Consider the following 14,888-nt stretch of genomic DNA (forward strand, 5'->3'; position numbering starts at 1 on the left):
GGAGGCAGGGCAAGGGGTTTGAGCTCTGCTTCTTTTGGCTGGAGAATAATTTCCACATTGGTTCTGTGCTGGAATGGATCTCTCACTGGCAGAAATATAATTCTGGAGGCTTTTAAGGGGGTAAGAGGCTCAAACCTTCCCTGACTGGCAGGCCTTTTCATGCTTTACTTCCAGTTTCACATAGATGTCATTTTCACATATGCTTTCTCTTCAGGGCCTGGAGAGATGAACCCCATGTATGGGAAAGAGACAGAAGGTTCAGAGTTGGCACAATGAGAAACTAGAGGAGTTGAGACTTGAACTCATGCCTGTGTGATGCAGAATGTGGGCTCTTTCTGCCTCTGCACCAGAGGCTAGGCTGCCCGCTAGCCTCGGTGCTTCCTGAGCCCTGTGAGGAATGAAAAAAAGGACAAGCAGATGAGGGCTTTGCTTCTCCCCTTGGGGGACCTTGGACGTCTCCGGGGCTCTCCTGTCCCGCTGAGTGAGGGCCCCGCTGGCAGAAGCCACCCAGGGGTGGTGGTGGTAGTACAGAATGGCAGTGCTGGGTGCTGACTCTGCGGCTGTCTGGGTACGAGCAGAGGCTGTCTCTGTGAGGGAGTGTGTGAGGTAAGGAAGAGCACACATGTCTCTCAGTAGCAGTGCCCACTCTCCTTCCTGGTGAGAACACTGCCACTTCCAGGGCCTTGCACCACACAACAGTGCACAACCACAGCAGGACTGAGAGGCACCATTTGCTGATGCCTAACACGTGAGTCACTACCAAATGTCACCTGGGGCCTGGACCTGACTCGGAATGTCTCTGAGAAGTCAGAGATCAAGGGGCCGGTCATTCTTCTATTTTTCCTTTACAATAGACTTATTGAGATGTAACTCATAGGCTATAATTCTCCCATTCAGACTACACGATTCTGTGGTTTTGTAAGTACAGCCCCAGAGTTGGGCAGCCATCACCACAATCAACTTTTTTATCATACTCACTAGGATTCATTTTCCATTTGCCCTCAAGAAGTGTACCACTTCCTTTTTAGCTTAGATGCTTTTCGTTTCTTTTTCTTGTCTAACTGCTCTGGCCAGAACTTTCAGTACTGCAGTCACCCTTGTCTTGTTCTGGATCATTGTGTATGATGTCAGCTGTGGGCTATTCATAAATGCCCTTGATCATGGTGGGGAAGTTCCTGCCTACTCCTAGTTTATTAAGTGGTTTGTCATGAAGGGTGTTGGATTTTTCTGTGTGCTTTTTCTGCATCACTGAACATGACCATGTGGTTTATTTTCCTCTATTCTGTTGATATGGTATTATATTGATTGATATATTGATTGATTATCCGAAGTTAAACCACCTTTTCTTTTTTAAAAATTCTATTTATTCATGAGAGACACACCGCGAGAGGCAGAGACACAGGCAAAGGGAGAAATAGGCTCCCTGTGGGGAGCCTGATGCAGGACTCAATCCCAGGACCTGGGATCACAACCTGAGCCAAAGGGAGACGCTCAACCACTGAACCACCCAGGTGCCCCTAAACTACCTTTTCATTCCTAGAATAAATCTCACTTGGTCACATGTATAATTCTTTTAATGCACTGCTGAATTCAGTTTCCTAGTATACAGTTGAGGATTTTTGCCTCTACCTTCATGAGGAATACTAGTCTGAAGTCTTATGATGTCTGTGTCTGGTTTTCCTATTAGGGTAATTTTGGCCTCGTAAAATAAGTTAGGAAGTGTTCTCTTCAATTTTATTGGAAGAACTTGAGAAGGATTGGTGTTAATTCTTTAAATATTTGGTGAAATTCACTAGTGAAGATCTGGTCCTGGACTTTTCCTTGTTGGGGGTTTCTGAATACTGATTCAGCCTCTTTCCTTGTTACAGTTCTGTTCTATAGTTTTCTGAGTCCTTGAGTCAATTTTGGAAGTCTGTGTGTTTGAGGAACTTTGTCATTTCATCTAGTTTACCTAACCAAATAGTATAAAATTATTCATAGTATTCTCTAATAAACCTTTTAAAACTTTTCAATAAGTTTGATAATAATGTAATAATGTCCCTACTTCCCCCCTCCCCCCACTTTTAGTAATTTGAAGCTTCTTTCTTTTTATCTTGGTCAGTCTGGCTAAATGTTTTTTAATTTTGTTGATCTTCACAAAGAACCACCTTTGGTGTCATTGATTCTTCTATTTTCTTTTTTATCTCTGTTCTGATATTATTTCCTTTCTTCTGCTATCATTAGGTTTAGTTTTCTCTTCTCATTCTGTAAAGTGTAAATTAGGTTATTGATTTGAGGGTTTTTTTTTTTAATGTAGGGATTTATAGCTGTAAGTTTACCTTTGAGTACTGCTTTTGGTGCAGCCCTTGAGTTTTGGATATTTCATGTTTTAATTTTCAATTCTTTCAAGACATTTTCTAATTCCCCTTATAGTTTCTTCTTTGACCCATTAAGAGTATGTTATTTAATTTTTGCATACTTATGAATTTTCCAGTTTTTTCTTCTGTTGTTGATTTCTAGTTTTATCCCATTGTGGTTGGAGAAGATACTTCACTTGACTTCAGTTTTTCAAACTTGTTTGAGACTTGTTTTGTGGCCTAACACATGGCTTCCTGGAGAATGTTCCACTGTATATCAGAAGAATGTATATTCTGCCTTTTTTGGTTGGGATATTCTATGTATATCTGTTAGGTTTAGTTGGGTTATAGTGTTTTTCAAATCCTCTATTTCTTTATTGATTTTCTGGCTGGATATTCTATTTATTATTGAAAGTGAAGTATTGAAGTCTCCAACTATTATTGTAAAACTGTCTATATCTCCCTTCAATTCAATTCTCATGCATTTTGGGACTCTAGATGCATATATATTTATAATTATTACATCTTCTTTATGGACAGGGCCTTTCATCAATAAATAGTGTTCCTCTTTGTTATAAAATATTTTTACTTAATCTGTTTTGTGTGACAGCCACCCCAATTTAGTAGTTTACTTACTGTTAAAGTTTTTTTTATTTGATAAATTAAGCATATTACAATTTGTAGATTTAAGGTGTGTAATGTGTTACTTTGATACATTTATATATGATACTGCCATTGAATCAGGGTTTATCATATCATGTCATTATAGTACAATATTATTATGCTTACTATTTGAATGTAATTTTTTTCATCCTTTCACTTTCAACCCATTTGTGTTTTTGGATCTAAATTGGGACTCTTATAGACAGCACACAGTTGAACCATAGTTTAAAAAAATCCATTCTGCCAATCTACATCTTTTAATTGAAGAGTTTAATCCATTTATATTTAAAGCAGTTACATCTGCCACTTGCTGTTTATTTTCCACATTTCATATCTTTTTTGTTTTAGTTTCTCCAGTACTGCCTTCTTTTGTGTTTAATTTTTCTGGCATATTATTTTGACTCTTTTCTTATATCTTTGTATATTCTAAAGTCATTTTCTTAGTGACTACCCAGGGGATTGTAATTATTTTCTTTTTTTTTGATTGTAATTATTTTCTTAAACGTATGACAACCTTATTTGAATTAATGTCAACTTAGTTTTAATAGTATGCAAAAACTATGTCCCTATACAGTCAATCTTCCTCACCTTTGTTATGCTGTCACAAATTATATCTTAATACATTGCATGTCCATTAACATAGATTAATAATATTATAGTATGAATTTATCTATTAAATTGTATAGAAAAAAAAGAGGAGTTACAATCCAAGGACATGTAGTTACCTTTAATTGTGTTCTTTATCTCTTCACATGAATTTATTTGAGTTATTGTCTAGTGTTCTTTTATTTCAACCTAAAGGACTTCTTTTAGCATTTCCTGCATGGTAGGTTGACTGGCAACAGACTCTCTCAGTTTTTGTTTTTCTGGGAATGTCTTAATTTTTTTTTTCATTTTGAAGAATAGTTTTGCTGGATATAGAGTTCTTGCTCAATAGTATTTTTCTTTCATTACTTTAAATATGTCATCCCACCCTGTAGAAACTTCTATAGTTTCAGATGAAAAATCAGCTGTTAATCTCACTGATGATCCTTTGTAAGTGTAGAGTTGCTTCTCTCTCGATGCTTTCAAGATTCTTTGTCTTTCTTTTTTTAAAATTCTATTTGTTTATTTGACAGAGAGAAAGAGCACAATCAGGGGAGCAGCAGGCAGAGGCAGAGGGAGAAGCAGGCTCCCTGTTGAGCAGGGAGCCCAATGCAGGGCTTGATCCCAGGACCCTGGGATCATGACCTAAGCTGAAGGCAGATGTTTAACCAACCCAGGAACCCTCTTTTTGTCTTTTTGATATATTTTTTTTTGACAATTTGCTTATAAAGTGTCTTGGTTTGTATCTCTTTGTTGTCTATCCAACTTAGAGCTTCTAGATGTGTATATTCACATTTTATCAAATTTGGGAATTTTTTGGTCGTTATTTCTTTAAATATTCTTTTTTTAAAATTTTTATTTATTTATGTTAGTCACAGGGAGAGAGAGAGAGAGAGAGAGAGAGAGAGAGAGGCAGAGACACAGGCAGAGGGAGAAGCAGGCTTCATGCACCGGGAGCCCGACGTGGGATTCGATCCAGGGTCTCCAGGATCACGCCCTGGGCCAAAGGCAGGCACCAAATCGCTGCGCCACCCAGGGATCCCCTTCTTTAAATATTCTTTCTGCCCTTTCTCTTTCTCTCCTCTTTCTGGGTTTCCCTTTATGTGTATGTTGGTGCACATGATGGTTTCCCACAGATCTCTTAGACTCCATTCATTTTCTTCATTCTTTTTTCTTCCTTCTCTGCATACTGGATAATCATCCTATCTTATTTTTGTGGAGTAGCTCACATCTGCTGATGAAACCATCCAGTGAATTTTTCATTTCGGTTATTATACTTTTCAGTTTCAAATTTTCTTTTGGTACCTTTTAGTAATTTCCGTTTTTTAATTAACATTCTCTATTTGGTGAGACATCTTTCTCCTGTTTTGCTTTAGGTGTTTGTTCATGGCCTGAACAGCTGTTTGAATATATTTACAGCAGTCAACTTAAAGTCCTTGTTTACTAAATCCAGTATCAACTTCTCCAGGGAAAGTTTTTTTTTTTTTTTTTTTTTAATTTCCCTTGTGAATAGACCATACTGGCTTGTTTCTGTGCATGCCTCATAATTTTTTTTTTGCTAGAAACTGGACATCTTGAATATTGTAATGTGGCAACTCTGGAAATCACATGTTCCCTCCTTTTCAGGGTTTTTTGCTGTTGCTTGTTGTGGGTTGTTGTTTGGTGACTTATTAAAACTCCTTTGGTAAAATCTGTATTATTTATTGTATAGAGCAATTAAAGACTACTTTGTTATCTTGGGTGGTCAGATAGTGATTTGACAGAGGCTTCCTTAAATGCCTGGAGCCAAGGGAAAAAACACTCTCTCCCAGTCTTTGCAGATAGACTCTGTGTTAGGGCACTCCTCCATTGTTTAGCCAGATCATTTACAACTCTGTGTTATCAATCACTTCTTATTTGCATAGAGCATAGATTTTAGCCAAAGATGAAAGCTTTGGGTCTACTCAGGTCTTTTCTGAGCATGTGCCCCATACTGGGTATGTGTGGCCTTCTAGATTCCCTGGTGTATATGAGCTTTTTCCAGAGACCTGGCTTCTAGATTCCCTGGTGTATATGAGCTTTTTCCAGAGACCTGGCTTCTTCAAGTTATCTCCTTCCCCAGCCTCCTCCTTCCCAGATGTTTTGATTTGTGTATGGCTTGCATTGTCCCAGCTGTTGTCCCCTCCCCCAGGTGGCTGGAACTAATATATTTGCCTTTAAACCCTTTCAACAAACTGCCCCACTTCAGCCCTGGGGATGTTCCAAGGCAGGTGAAACAAAGGTAAGCCCTAGAGCTGATCCTTCAGGGATCCACCAGACAGGTCAGAACATAAACCACAATTCTTTGGAAATAAGGTTCATTATTACTCCCAATGGTACTGGCAACCTGCTGCAGGAATGCAGGCTCCCTTCTTTGTAGCTGCTACTGAGCTGGGAGTGGGGGAGGTTAAGCAGCTAAGTTAAAATGCCACAGCACTGCTTTCTTCATTAGGCATTTCCCTGGTTATTGTAAGTTTTTTGAAGTTAAATTATTGAACTCCAAGGAAGTTGATTCTGACACATTTTACCAGGTTGTTTGTGGCTTTTGTGAAGGGCTGGAGTTTTGGAGTTCTCTATTGTACTATTTTGTTGATGCCCTCTTTCTTACCATTACATCTTAATGTAATCAGAATCTACTTCAGATTTATACTGACTTAATTCTAGTAAGCTATAGAATTGTTACTCCTATATAACTCTATTTCTCCTCTCATTCTTTGAGCTGTGACTACTGTACATCTTATATTGATTCTTTATTGATGCTGTAACAAATTACCACAAATTTTATGGTCTAAATAAAACAATTTTACTATCTTACAGTTATGAAAGTCAGAGGTCTGAAATGGGCTAAAATCAGTCAAAGCCATTGGCATGGCTTTGTCCCCCTGGAGGCCCTAGGGGAGAATCTGTTTGCTTGCCCTTTCTACCTTCTAGAGGCCACCTTCATCCCTTGGCTCATGATCCCCTTCTCCAATATCAAAGCCAGGAACATCAGGGCAAGTGCTTCTCATGCTACTATCTCTCTGGTTCTTTCTCTTCTCCTTCCATCTTCCACTTTTAAGGATCCTTGGGATCATGTTGGGACCACCTGGCTAACCTAGGATAATTTTGCTATCATGAAGTCATCTGATGCTTTTGCAACCTAAATTTCTCTTTACCATGTAATCTTATATGTCAAGAACTATAATTCTGTGTATCATACTTCTGTGTATTTTATAAACCTAGCAACATGTTGTAATAATTTAATGCTTGAAGAATTTGAGTAAAGAAAGGAGAACAAGTATATATTTATAGTTCAATTAACCATCTCATTTACCATTTCTGGTTCTCTTCATTTTGTTTCTATGGTTTCAGGTTACCGTCTGGTATCATTTCCTTGTCCCAGCACAGCTTTCATACCCACCTCCTTTGTGCTGTTATTGGCAAATATATTACATTTTTATATGATATAGGCTTAACAATACAATTATACACATATCATTTTATAGCATTTCTTTTTAAGTCAAGTAACAGAATAAAGAGGAAGAAAAATGCATTTATGCTCTCTTTTATAATTATGTAATTAATTTTACTGATGCTCTTTGTTTCTTGTGTGAAATTAACATCTAGGATCGCTTGCTCTCAGCCTGAAGAGACACCCTGTAGGATGTCTTGTAAGATGCTTGCAACTAATTATCTTAGTTTTTGTTTTTGTTTATCTGAGACTGCCTGTATTTTGCCTCCATTTTTTTGAAAGATGGTTGTGTTGGGTATAAGATTCTTGACCGGCAGGTGTTTTTCTCTCAGCACTTTGAATGTGCCATTCCATTGCCTTCTGATTTCCATTACTTCCAATAAGAGGTCAATTGTGAATCCCAGTGGGCTCCTTTATATATAGCAAGTCATTTCGGATGCTGCTTTCAAAATGTTCTTTGTCTTTGGGTGCAATGTCTCTGGATGTTGATCTGTTGTATTTATCCTACTTGGAGTTTGTCACATTTCTTGGATACAAAGACTAATGTTCATCAAATTCTAGAAGTTTTCAGCCACCTTTCTATTTTATTCTGCTACTTTCTGTCTTCTCCTTCTGGTAGTTCTATATCTATATCTATATCTATATCTATATCTATATATCTATATCTATATCTATATCTATATCTATATCTATCTATATCTATCTATATCCACCCTTAATGGTGTTTTTCCTTTCTTTTAGGCTTTGTTCATTTTTCTTCATTTTCTTCCTCTCCATCCCTTGAGTCACATAACATCTATTGATTGGTTTTCAAGATTCTTTCATCTGCCAGTTCAAATCTACTGCTGTGCCCTCTTGCTTATTGTAATTTTCAACTCCAGAATTTTCATTTGGCTCTCTCTCTCTTTTTTTTATCATTTCAATGTCTTTATTGGCATTCTTTATTTGATGAGACATTGTCATCACAGCTCCTTTACTTCTTTAGACATGGCTTCATTTGGTTCGTTGAATGTATTTAAAAGATCTTTTTTGAAATCTTTGTTAAATCTGACATCTGGGACTGCTCACAGGCAGTTTATGTTTATGTTGCCTGCTTTCCTACTTCCCCACCCTATTTATGGGTTACACTTTCTTCTTTTTTTGCCTATCTCACTTGTTTGTTGTTGGAAACTGTACATTTATGGATATTGACTCCACTTTACCACTCTGGGGCTTTATTTTATTGTTGTTTGCTTATTTGTTTGTTTCTTGGCCTGGCTTGACTATTGTAGTGAAGTCTGTGTCTCCAGCATAGAATGGAGTAAAGTCTATGTCTCCAGCCTCCTCCTTACTGTTCTTCCTAATTGGGGTTTTCTTCCCAAGATTAAGTAGTTGTTCTTGAATAAATGTTACTTCTTAATTTACTGGATGCCCTTGGGACAATTTCCAAAGACTTTAAATTGCTATTGTTGGTTTTCCTTTTCATTATTTTTATCAGTTATGGCTGTTGTGCTAGGAAACAGGTTCAAGGGGTTCCTCATGCCACCGTTCCAGAAGTGGAACTCTTGAGAGAGTTTATTCTTAACCTATCTTGGGACCATAGCAGTGAGAAGGGTAGAAGACTCCGTATATGCCTGTGCAAGTGTTGGAGGCACAAATCTAATTAAGCCAAGAAAAGGAAATATGCTGGCACATATGATTGAAGGAACAACTGTCCCAAAAGAAGCTGCTAAGGCTCTGTCTCTCCCTCTTTCTTTCAACTTGGCCTCTCCCACAGAGGCTTCCTCCTTAGATTGGCTCTCTGCACAAGCAGCCCCAGGCTTGTGCTGTGAGCTCACTGATCCAGGGAGGGAAGTTTTCTTTCTTCCACAGTACCAATCTCACAGAGGGCCAGTGATTAGCCTCATGCCAGTCACATACCTCCTCTTGTGCCAGTCACTGCAGTGAGGGGTGCAAAGAATGGTTATGTGCCAACTGAGGTAGATCAGGCATGATGTATTCCAGAGCCACATGGGGTGAGGCAGGGCCCTTCCCAGCAGAAAGAGGGGTACTGGTTTGGAAAGTCAAACCAATGGCCTCTACTTGCCCCTCTAATTTAAAATGTGTATATAGGCAGGCACACACAGTTTTATTTACAATTGCTCTTCACACATCGTAAACCTCTTTCACAGATTCAGAACTTAAAAACAAACTTTGTGAGAGTCTGTATCTCTCTTAACTGCACTCTGCATGCAAAAATGAATGGCCTTTTCCTGAAATGCTGAAATGAATTCAAGTTGTGCAAGTCAAACAAAGAGCAAACTTGAATCCTACCCAGAGGTAAACTTCTCCAAGAGGGCTGCGGTTGCTTGGCTTTAATAAATTGAAATTACAGAATGGCCTTCGACATGGCAATTTTCACATCATTTTGGACATCAAATTGATTTTGACTCTGTTTAGATGGCAGTGAGGCTGAAAACTCTGACTCACAGAAGTTCAGGATAACAAATTGATCTTGCCTAGCTTTGGGGGATGAGGGGAGCCTCTCTGTGTTGGTTTCCACCAGCATGAGGTCATATCTGGTAGCTTGTGCCTCTTGGAGGTCATCTGGGGCAGCAAGCACCGGCTGCCCTGTCCAGGGTCACACAGACTAGAGGACAAGGGAGGTACCCACATTGTCCTGTGGGTATTTGCACACTGTGTTGGTGGACACAGCCCCCTGATTCTGTTGCTCAGCCCAGCCTGCAGTGGCCTGGCCTCTAGCTCTGGAAGGTTCTCTTTTGTCTTCCTCATTCCACATTCCAGTGTCTTCTTGGCCAGAGGGCTTCACTGTTCTTCAGCAGCTTCCACGATGGGCTTGGGTTTACCTCATCCATGTAGCTACACGCATCTGCCAGCAAAACCAAGGCCCAAGCCAGCTCCTCTCTTGAAATTCTTCCAAGTGTAGGTTTCCTTTTCTTTCACTGAACCTGACACCCTCTCCCAAATTGAGCTAAGCTCATCGAGGTTGCCCTCCAAGAGGTCCATCAAGTTCTGCCAGGAGAGTCAAACTCCTCATTCTACTTCCCTCTCAGGACAAAACCCTTGGAAGAGGTAGAACCTTAACACTGGGTCTGAGAACATTTATGGGGCCACAGCGGTGACCAGGACTTGTGGCAGTGCCTGTCTCGGCACCGTCTGCCAGGGTGGAGCACACCCCCAACATCTTCCTCCTCATGCACACCTGACCCCTCTCCTCCCCTGCCAGCTACTGCCCCTTTCTTGGCTCCCTTAATAGAAAAAGACCCTAAAGAGTAATTACTATGTCCAGTTCCTCCTGGGAGAATGGGAGTCTCTCTTAACCCCACTCAATCAGGCTTCTGCCCTCATCACTTGTCGACACCTGTCCTCCTCGAGATCACTGGTGACTTCCGTGTTGCCACATCCATTGGCCAGCACTGAGTTTCCCTCAGTGGCATGTGTCAGGGTGGGTCCTCCTACTCCTGATATGGCTTCCAGGATACCCTGAAAAAAGGGGGGCTCTGGCCCCCTTCCGAGTGTATGCTGATCCTCCCCCTTCTCTCCCCGCCCTGAGTGTTGGCATCCCCCAGGTGTCTGTCATCCTTGGAGCTCTTCTTGTCTTCCTCCACATCCCACATTGGTGATCTCATCCATTTTGTTGCTTTCTGCACCCTCAGAATGTCAATGGCTCCCAGGTTTGTACTTCTAGCCAAGACTTTCCTCCTTTCCTCACTCCCGACTCCTAGTCCCACTGTCTCCTTGACCCTGGGATGCCTAACAGAAATATTGAATTCTGCATGCCCTGGAGTGAACTCCCAACCTTAATCCCAGCTCTGCTGCACCAAGTGTCTCTGTGGACGGCCAGCCTTGGCTGAGTGGAGGGCTTGAGTTTTCACCCATTCCTCTCTCCCTCTTACGTGCCATGGGCAACCTGTCAGGAAATCTGTTGGCTTCCCTTTCAAACCCCAGTAGAACTGAGCATGGTGCACCCCCTCCCCAGTGCCCCTGGTCTGTCCCAAGTATGGCTGTGGGGATTCTTTTTCTCAAACAGCTTTATTGGCATAAAATTCACATACCATACAAGTCACCCACTTAAAGTGTACAGTCAGTGGCTTTTTTTTAAATTTTTTTTTAGAGTTATTCATTTATTTATGGTAGAGAGAGAGAGAGAGAGAGAGAGAGAGAGGCAGAGACACAGGAGGAGGGAGAAGCAGGCTCCATGCCAGGAGCCTGACGTGGAACTCGATTGCGGGACTCCAGGATCGCGCCCTGGGCCAAAGGCAGGCGCTAAACCGCTGCGCCACCCAGGGATCCCCGTCAGTGGCTTTTATTTATTTTTATTTACTTATTTTTTTTTTCGTCAGTGGCTTTTAATATATTCTCCAAGCTGTACAACCATTGCCACAGTCAGCGTAGGACATTTGCATGACCCCTGGAAGACCCCTCCCTCCTCAGGTGTCACCCTCTGTTCCTACGTCCCCCCAGCCCTAGGCAACTGTGAACCTCTTTCCTATCTCTGGATTTGCCCGTGTCCACAGGCCTTTCATAGAAACGGAATATTAAACGATGTTGTTCTCCACCCAGTGATTCTTCAATGTCTTCAGTCAGATCATGTCTGTCCTCCACTCAAAACCCCACAACAGCCCCCCATCATTCATCTGAGGAGACAGCATCCTTACAGTCTGTGAGGTGCTGCGCCATCTGGCTCTTTGCTACCCTGTTCCCACTGCCTACTATTTTCCCACTGTCACTCCCACTGCCCTCCTGGCCTCCTGGCCCAGCATGGGCCCTTCTTTCTGCCTCCAATGCTCCCATGGCTCCTCCCTCCACCTCTTTCAAGGCTTTGTTCACATGGCCCCTTTCAGGGAGGTATACCCCGACCACTTGTGTATTTTGCAGTGGCTGTAGCACTCCCAGCCTCTCTGCTCTTCTTTTCTTGTTCTCCAGGTGCTTACCGTTGTCGGCATACTCTATGTTACCTCCACTGGAATGGGAGCTCCCTAGGCAGGGAGTGGCATGCAGCTGGTGGTGTGTCCCAGGAGCCATTGCGGGGGCAGGGGGGGCTCAGTCAGTAGCCAGGGGATGATCCGTGTATACCTCCCTGTGCCACAGAGAGGTGTTGGCACATTCCAGGGAACTAGAGCTGCCCCAGCTCCTCCATGGTTTCCTTCAGGGCTTAGGAGGCGCATGCATTCCCCCAGAGCAAATGTTACTGCTTCACCTTCTTCCAAGCCACTGGGCAGCTCAGCTGTTTCCAGAGCCTGCAGCTTCACCGGGGTCTTGTTATTGGGCTTGGCGTGTGTGTTGTAGGATGGTCATGGCTTTGATGGGGGCAGCTCCAAGTTCTGGGTAACTCACCATCCTTCCACCTGGACCCTCACAAGAGCAGCCAATGGTCCAACATATTTCAGGAGAGAGAAAGAGATGTCATGGCTTCTTTAGCTATGTTGCTTGATGCTTTCTCCATTGGCTCCTTGCAGGACGAGAAGCACTAGACTCTTGCATCCTGGTGATTTTGGGGATGAAGGCAAGACCAAGGGACACATTACTCCTTGCCTTGACATTTTGCAGTTGAAGCCAGCCTCTCCGGCCCCCCAGGGACACAGAGAGAGCCCCAAAAGAGGCCCCAGAGCAGGAAACTCTTCCAGATGCTGTAACATGGTGGCTCAGATAATCATCCATCGCCTGAGCTCAGACAGCAGCAGCCACACTGCCCTCCCATTGCGAAGCAATCACCTGATGTGATTTGGTTCAAAGTAACTAAAGGGATCTCAAAGGGGAAACCCTCTTGGAAAAGCCCTGCAATGAGAGGTCTTGACAGCCTTTCCATGTCCCTGGCTTAAGGTCTCTGGCTTTGTCTCTGTAATTTTCATTGAAGTCTTAGGACCTCAGTCTCAGCCTAGAGGTGGGGCTTGCCTGGCAGATTTGGTATTTAGATTCCCTTTCTGTACTCCTGAGGGTAGCCAGAACCTTTGGGACTGCTGTCCATCTTCCCCAAGCACCAGGGAAGAGTGTTTGCCTTTTCTGTCCCCACAGAAGGGCGTGGGTCCAGAGTCTACAGGCTTGAGGGGAAGGATAACCCTGAACCTCCTTCAGAGAGGGGATGCCCGTCTTCTCTTCTGGGGCAGCGCCTTCCCTTCCTGGAGTCAAGGATGCCTTGGGGCAAAGGGCTGGGCCGGATGCAGCCACCTGATGGGGTCAACATCTCACAAAGCACAGCTACCTCTGGAAGCTAGGGCATAGCAGGGGCTTCGGGGCAAGCACTGTCCTATGGCTGGGGGGCAATGCTCAGTGCAATGGGGACCAGAACTAAGACCAAGTAAACACAGACACTGGTGACAGGAGCAGGGCTGAGGCTTGAAGATTTCTGAGAAGAGGCTGAGTCAGATGAGGAGATGATCCACACTCTGGTGGGTGATAAGGACAGTTGGAGCAGTCCTCGTGCAGGGAGAATGCGTGGGGCCTCCTAGGAGCTCTATCTGGGGGTCAGCAGTTCAGGTGGGGGCCTTGCAGTAGAGAGGAGCAAGTTTGGTTGGTGTCAGTACTGGATTCTAACTTTGGTCTGGAAAGATGTGGTCCACCCTCCTTCCTACCTCCTTCCCTGCTCCCTTCCCTTCTAAGGCGGGGCCTGGCATGTGAGCCCTTTCACTGGTCCCAGGCAGATGCTTCTAGCCAGGATGGGAACAAAGCCCTTCCCCTGTGACCTAGAACTTATCTGCAGTGCCAGTCCCTAGAACCTGAGACAGAAGGGCCAGGCAGGTGTCTTTAAGGCCTACCTGCCAATTCTCTTTGGGGTGCATCTGGTTTCCACTGGGCCTGGGCCTGGTACCCTTGGCAAGACTCAGACACACATGGGTGGGCACTTGGTCCCATAGGCACAAAGGATGTTTTCTGTTTCACGCACCCTGAGCACTTCATGGTGTCCCGCAGGTGGGGTAGGTTTGTCTTTTTGCCCCCAATTATTCTCTCATTTCAGCATGCACAGACCATCACCCTCTGCCAGACTGATGGCCCAAGGATGAGTCCAACACCTGCTTTTCCTTCAGGAGTTCATGACTTTATAATCCAATCCACGTCATCCATGTTTTAATAGAATAAAGTACAGACTGCTGTGAGAGTCTAGAAGAGTGACTGGCTCTGTTTGCAGGGGTGAGGAGCTGGGGTATGGAGCTGAGTTTGGTAGACTGAATGGGAGTGTGCCAGAAAGGGCAGGTGGGGGCAAAGCAAACAGCATTTTCTAGGACGCACAATTGCAAGTGCAGCCCAGGAATACTGGTGAGTCTTCTGGGCAGGACACAAATGTGTGGGGTGATAGGCCTCTCAACGGGCCCTGGCCAGTGAGGATCACACTCCTATGGAGGCCTGGGTTGGTCCAGGTACTGTTGCAGGGTCCAACGTGCTGAGGTCGGTATGCAGGCTGCTGCTGGCTGGTTGGAGGTGATGAGGTATGACCTCAGCACGGCCTGGGCAGAGGGTGCAGATATCAGGGGACAGAGCAGGCAGTGCCAGCATCTGACAACTCCCAGGCTGTGGGAGGGAGGCAGAGGGGAAGAGGAGGGTCGTTGGTGTCTTCCAGGATTGGGATAAGGAAGAGTGAGGTGTTGTCTCACTTGGGCTTTTGGCACCGAGTGGCTCTGGATGTCCCAGGGAGAATGTGGCAGCAGGGTGGTGGGTCTGGGGCCTAGAGGATGATTCAGGCTGCAGATGGGCAAGTATCTATTGGCCCACACGTGGTCCTGGCATAGGGAGCAGGCGTGGAGGGAGGGAGGAGGAGAGTGAGTGTGAAGCCCCGAGGATGCCCAGCCCTCTGTGGTGAGGAGTCAGACTGGGTGTGGGTGAGTAGAGCCTGTTGGGCTCCGTCTCCTGTGGGGATCTGG

General features: G+C 43.8%; 1 protein-coding gene and 1 long non-coding RNA gene across 4 annotated transcripts in view; both read left to right on the top strand.

The window, feature by feature from the left end:
- ADAMTS2 (ADAM metallopeptidase with thrombospondin type 1 motif 2) overlaps window positions 1-14,888 on the top strand; it is a 223,555-nt gene that overhangs the window by 94,045 nt on the left and 114,622 nt on the right. The window lies entirely within an intron of this gene.
- Window positions 8,537-14,160, top strand: LOC111097978. 3 transcript variants are annotated; one of them, XR_005366490.1, is made up of 4 exons: window positions 8,537-9,954; window positions 10,602-10,706; window positions 11,596-11,700; window positions 13,988-14,158. It is a non-coding gene; the product is annotated as an uncharacterized LOC111097978 (long non-coding RNA). The 3 variants fall into 3 exon arrangements; XR_005366491.1 differs by lacking the exon at window positions 8,537-9,954 and adding an exon at window positions 9,963-10,104 and having other exon boundaries at window positions 10,586-10,706; window positions 13,988-14,160; XR_005366489.1 differs by lacking the exon at window positions 10,602-10,706 and having other exon boundaries at window positions 8,902-9,954; window positions 13,988-14,154.

The sequence above is a fragment of the Canis lupus genome, chromosome 11, assembly GCF_011100685.1.
Source record: "Canis lupus familiaris isolate Mischka breed German Shepherd chromosome 11, alternate assembly UU_Cfam_GSD_1.0, whole genome shotgun sequence".
NCBI lineage: Eukaryota > Metazoa > Chordata > Mammalia > Carnivora > Canidae > Canis > Canis lupus.